Source organism: Macrobrachium rosenbergii, chromosome 13, assembly GCF_040412425.1.
Source record: "Macrobrachium rosenbergii isolate ZJJX-2024 chromosome 13, ASM4041242v1, whole genome shotgun sequence".
In the NCBI taxonomy this organism is placed as follows: Eukaryota; Metazoa; Arthropoda; class Malacostraca; order Decapoda; family Palaemonidae; genus Macrobrachium; species Macrobrachium rosenbergii.
Genome location: NC_089753.1, coordinates 51,128,429 through 51,134,428, shown reverse-complemented (window position 1 = coordinate 51,134,428; position 6,000 = coordinate 51,128,429). Strand labels below are relative to the sequence as shown.

Genomic DNA, 6,000 nt, shown 5'->3' with positions numbered 1-6,000 from the left:
AGCTTTGTTATTTTTGTTTCAAAATTGACTCAGTGGGTAATTCTAGAACAACAGCAGGCACTACTGGTGATGGTCCAGAACCACCATGGCATCGGCATTGGTTCAAAACCCATCAACAGCTGCCCCTGTACCTACACCAGGATGTGGTCAGTTGTTTGTATATGATGGGAAGGTAAACGGGGCTGGTGCTGCCCGTAGACTTTTGCTGGCTATTATTAGTAGGGTTAATTTAGCTGTGGGTATAGGTATAGGTATGGGTATGGTATGAGTATGGTACGGATCTGGGTATGGGTATGGTACGTGTATGGTACAGAAATGGGTAAGGGAATGGTATGGGTATGAGTATGGAATGAATATGGGTATGGGTGTGGGTATGGACATAGTTATAGGTATGAGTATGGTAAGGTTGTGGGTATGGGTATCGATACAGGTATGGGTATGGGTATGGGTATGGGCATAGGTGTTGGTATGGTACAGATATGGGTATGGATATGGGTATCGGTATGGGTATAGGTATTGGTATGGTACTGATATGGGTATGGAACCGATATGGGTATGGGTATGGTACAGATATGGGTATGCTATGGATATGGGTATGGTTGTGGGTATGATACAGATATGAGTATGGGTATGGACTATGGTACGGATATGGGAACTAGCAAATGCGAGCGCGTTTGCCAGTAGTGTATTAATTTTGAACAGTTTTGATTCCAGTTTAGTATACTAAACGACATTTTACGAAATCACTTTCTAGCACCGCAACAATATGTAACTTTGGAGTCAGTAACTATCACAATTGTGACGCCATTTATAGTAATACATCCATTCAGTTAGTAAACTATTCCTTAATATTTAAAACAATATATTTTAAGCGTCATTTGCGAAAGTTTACGTCTTTTGTTAAAGAGAAAAACCTCACGCTGGAGTTCTTTAAAAGATAAACATAAACAACCCTAAGAAGACCACAGGTTATATGTCCTTTGAGACTTGGGTAACGGAGAGAGAGAGAGAGAGAGAGAGAGAGAGAGAGAGAGAGAGAGAGAAATCAGCACCTATAATATCACTATTTTTCACGCAACAAAGGCTACGCAAAACCATGAAGAAAAAGAGAGTACGTTGACGTCATAGATAAAAAAAACGGTTTCCGGGAAGCCAGATACGTCGTTCATTCACAACATAAACTCCGGTCGTTCATTATGGTTTAATAAACTTCCGTCTACTACTGACGTAAGACTCCTTTGTGTGGTGGACTTTTAAACTCTTGCTCCTACACACATATACAGCAACACAGAAAGTCAATCTCACAAACCAAAATTTGTAGACTGCAAGAGACTAAAATGGATTAATGTCACTCGTAAAGTTGAGTGGCGAATGTTGGAATCTCTCTTTGCTGAAATCTTTAAATACATTCTCTCGCTCTCTCTCTCTCTCTCTCTCTCTCTCTCTCTCTCGAAGAAGAAGAAGAAGAAGAAGAAGAAGAAGAAGAAGAAGAAGAAGGAGAAAAAGAAGAAGAAGAAGAAGAAGAAGAAGCAGAACCGGTTAAAGCTACAAACTTCTTCCCCGGCGATTCCCCTTCTCTTCGAATAGTGTAGGATACGAGCAGCAACATCCCACGCAATTCCTTCATCCTGATCACGCTTGCGCTAAAGTCTCCCCGTGAGGATAGAAGAAGACGAAGAAGATGCAGTATTGCCACATGTGATTGATAAGGATCCTTTGAAGTGTGATACTACTTCATGTGTTTTAAAGGGTTTAATTTTATTGTTTATATTTTAGTTATGGATTTTTATGAAGGAAAAAGGAAATTTGGAAGTTAGAGCTAAATTTGACGAAAATGGCACGATGAAAAGTATGTGTTTAGATAAGGGGTTTCTGGCATCATTGTGTTGGAGGTAGAACCGAATGTGTGGGTGGCTTTTATCCCCTCACTCTCACTCAGTAGCTTGCTTGACGGGGTGTTGGCCGGAGCTAGAGCTTTACGTTCCTGGCAAGGCTGGTGAGTGTTTTGCTCTCTCTCTCTCTCTCTCTCTCTCTCTCTCTCTCTCTCTCTCTCTTGATATTGTTGTTTTCCCACCATGCTGCGCAGATGGTTTTTTTTTTTACGGTTGTGCGTGTGTGTTTTTTAGCTGATCGTGTGACGGATGCCGACTTACCTGTGAGATAATTGGCGCTATACACCTGTTGATTTTTATACCCCCCAGTGCATCGTGCATTTATTCGTGTATTCTGCTTGAATTAAGAGTTTTCAGGCTGATGCAAAGGAGTGTTTTGATGAATCAGTTATTATTTATTGTCAAAGAGCCAAATTTGTAACAAAATTGATTTTAAAGAACAAACAGGTAGTGGTATAGGCCTAGGATTTTGCTGTTGTGCATACTACCGTGCTTATGTCCGGCAGCCATTCATAGGCCTACTGATTTGTAGTTTTATTTCTTTATTATTTTAATGGTCTGTTTACATATGAAAACTAAATAAAGGCAGTTCCTTATATAATAATCGTAATGATCATAAAATGCAAGTGTCAGTTCACCCTACCGTGCTTATGTGAGGTAGCCAGTAATATCCTATGCATGATACGTAGTTATATTTCATTATTAGTTTAGTGAGTTATTTGTTTATGAAAAGGGATTAAAGGCAGTCCCTGGTATTGTAATTGTATTGAACACAAAATGCAACGGTCAATTCCATTTATATGAAAATAACCAATAAACTTTCAATTGGCGATGAACATACGACTCGATGGTAACTGAATTTTTCATAGATAAGAAGTCCTGTCGGAGAAACAGCAGATTTTTTATGAATAATGCCTACATATCAATTCCAATTCCGTCAACGGCCTAACATGTTTTTTTTGCGAGAATTGAGATTGGAATAGGCCTATAGATAAGAAACCTCTATATTTACGGGAGGACAAGAGATTGGTTCTTGGGAATAGGCATAAAGTTTTCTAATTCTTCCCCAGAAGAGAAGGTCAGAAGTAACAGGACAATAGAACTAACTGCTGCAGAGAGGAAAGAATCTAGGTTAGGCCTACTAACCGTACTCGGTTCCATCACAAATAACCTGACAGGGGACAATTTCTTGGACCAGATTAGGCCTAAACGGAAAATATCTTATGGTAAAATGCCTACTTTGGCATATCTCAATTTGTTAATGGAACATCCACGCACAAGTATAAAAGAGGAAGGGAGAGAGAGAGAATATTTTCTGAAATAGGCCTACTGATCTTCGGTTTAGCTATGGGGACTACTATATATATATATATATATATATATATATATATATATATATATATATATATATATATATATATATATATATATATATATATATATGTATATGTATATATACACATACATACACATATACACACCACATACACACACACACACACACACATATATATATATATATATATATATATATATATATATATATATATATATATATATATATATGTATTGAGAGAGAGAGAGAGAGAGAGAGATAAAAGGCTTTGTTGGAATAGGCTCACGTACCGTATTTGAAATCTGCAATTGTAAGGTAAATTCACGAAAAACGTAGCAGGGAACAGATTTTTATTCTGAGAGATGGGACTGCGCCCTTTAATATAATTTTTTTCATTTTTGTAAATAATATAGTCTAACAAATAAATAAACGATTACTTTATACCCTTTCTCCAAGAGCATCAAATAAGCCAGTCTTTAATATGCACCAACCCTGGATGAACCGGTATCTGCTGATATCCTTTGGACTTTTGTTTTATTCTTTTATTCTTTATTTATATATTTATTTTTGCATTTCATGCATAGTAAATCAGCCATGCTAACGTCATGGACCCATATAAAAAAAAGACACACGCACACACATATATATAGATGGGTGTGTTTGTAGACAAATACCCTTAGACATACGTCAAGATGGAATAGGAACAACGGGGTGTTGTTAAAATAAAACACAATCGCTTCCTCATTTAATACACAACGATATACACAATTCAAGAAGTGCTCGTACCTTAATGTAATTTACTTGAAAGGAAGAGGCATTGAAATAAATAGGTGACAGACTATCAGTTTCGCACACTATCAGGGGCCATTTCCAAAATGATTTCCCATGGAATACGAGATGAGGAAAGTGCCGGTGTCTGCTGAAGGCTCACGTGCTGTCTAGCGTCCTGAAGTCTCTCTCTCTCTCTCTCTCTCTCTCTCTCTCTCTCTCTCTCTCTCTCTCTCAGAGGAAATTTATTATTTTACCGCTTAATTCCAGGGCAAGTAGTGTAGGTATACTTCATGAAATATTCATATTGACATTCAGTATTCAACACAAACTTTAGATAGTCCAGAAAAGCAACATGGGTGTGCATGTGCGTGCTTGCTTGCATGTACACAGTATGTGTGGGATGGGCGGAGAGAGAGAGAGAGTCAGCAGTCAGTGACTGCGTGTATATATAAATGGTTCTGCTAATTGTAAATACCTTTGCTGATGAAAAGCCCATTTGCGTCATGACCTTGTGTGTCCCCGGCATAATACGCACACCCCCCCCACACACACACGTATATGTATATATAATGTGTGTGTGTTTGTGTAAAAATATATTTATATTATATTACTCATTCACATATATAATTTTATATATATATTTTATATATATACATATATATATATATATTATATATATAAATATATATATATATATATATATATATATATATATATATATATATTATATATATATAATGTGTGTGTGTATATTTTGTGTGTCTGTGTGTTTGTTTGCGTGTATGTGTGTTTTCAGCAGTAAAGTGTTAGCTGCTCCTAACACGCATTGTATCTAAAGAAAAAATGACAGAGTGGTCACTGCCACTTTCGTATTTAAACCGCTGAATCATGCATAAATACGAATATACCTTTGTTCGTTTGTGTTTACTACTACCTGTTTATTATCCATTACTATGATTTGTTTTTACCCTTATATATCACCAGCTATGGAAACATTTTCCAGTATATTATTATAGTGATTAATGTAATCACTGATCCTTGATTTAATCTCTGGCACCACTTTCTATATCACTTTCGGCAGTAGGTTGTTGAGGACAGGCACCTACCATTATCCCAGATCAAAGTCGATTTAGACATAGAGGACTGATACACCTTTACCAGCACAAGTCCGCAGTTCTGCGACGGGAGATCACTATGGCAACGGCTTCCCTTAAAATGCTTCCTTCTCCTGGCGCCGTCATCACCCCAAGTTTCTCTCTCTCTCTCTCTCTCTCTCTCTCTCTCTCTCTCTCTCTCTCTCTCTTTACTGTATGGATGCTCGTAATTGGTATATTTATGTATATACATTCTGATATATGGACCTTTCGTTGTACCATCATATGTATATGTATATATATATATATATATATATATATATATATATATATATATATATATATATATATATATATATATATATATATATTATATTTATGTATATGAAGTTTTGTCACTAATGAACGCACGTTTTTTACGCTGCTGGATATCAAGCCACAGATACCCCTTGATATCGAATTCACTTTCACATTGGAATAACTTTCACTCAAAGAGAATTAAATATTTAATTCTCTTTGAGTGAAAGTGGAATTTCTCTGGCTAGGATGCGCACCTATGCGTTTTGGGATGAATACTGAGAAGACACTTACTTATCCATTCATCCATTTGTATATATGTGTATATATACATGTGTGTGTATGTATGTGTATGTGTTTGTATGGGTGTTTTTTTTCTTATACGCGTGTGTTTAGTCTGGGAGACAGTGAAGTAACATCCCAAACTGGATATGTATAGAAAGAATAAGATAATTACGAAACTACTAATTATTCCATGCTTAAGGGATGCTGGTAACTAGAAACTAATTGCGTCAGTTATCTCACCAACTTCCAATCAGATCAGGTCTTGGAAGGGATGTATAGAAACATATCTGTTGCGGAGGAGCGAGAGTATGATTTTACCATGGAA

General features: G+C 36.6%; 1 protein-coding gene across 6 annotated transcripts in view; it reads left to right on the top strand.

The window, feature by feature from the left end:
• Positions 1 to 6,000, top strand: part of LOC136845301 (uncharacterized) — a 567,827-nt gene that overhangs the window by 80,524 nt on the left and 481,303 nt on the right. For 2 of the 6 annotated variants that reach the window (XR_010855138.1, XM_067115498.1), the window contains exon 1: positions 1,928 to 1,996. The exons of 2 other annotated variants lie outside the window; for them this stretch is intronic. The gene's annotated coding sequence lies outside the window, so the exon portion shown is untranslated. Of the gene's footprint in view, positions 1 to 1,924; positions 1,997 to 6,000 lie in introns of those variants that run through there. 2 more of the 6 variants (XR_010855137.1, XM_067115497.1) reach the window with 2 other exon arrangements.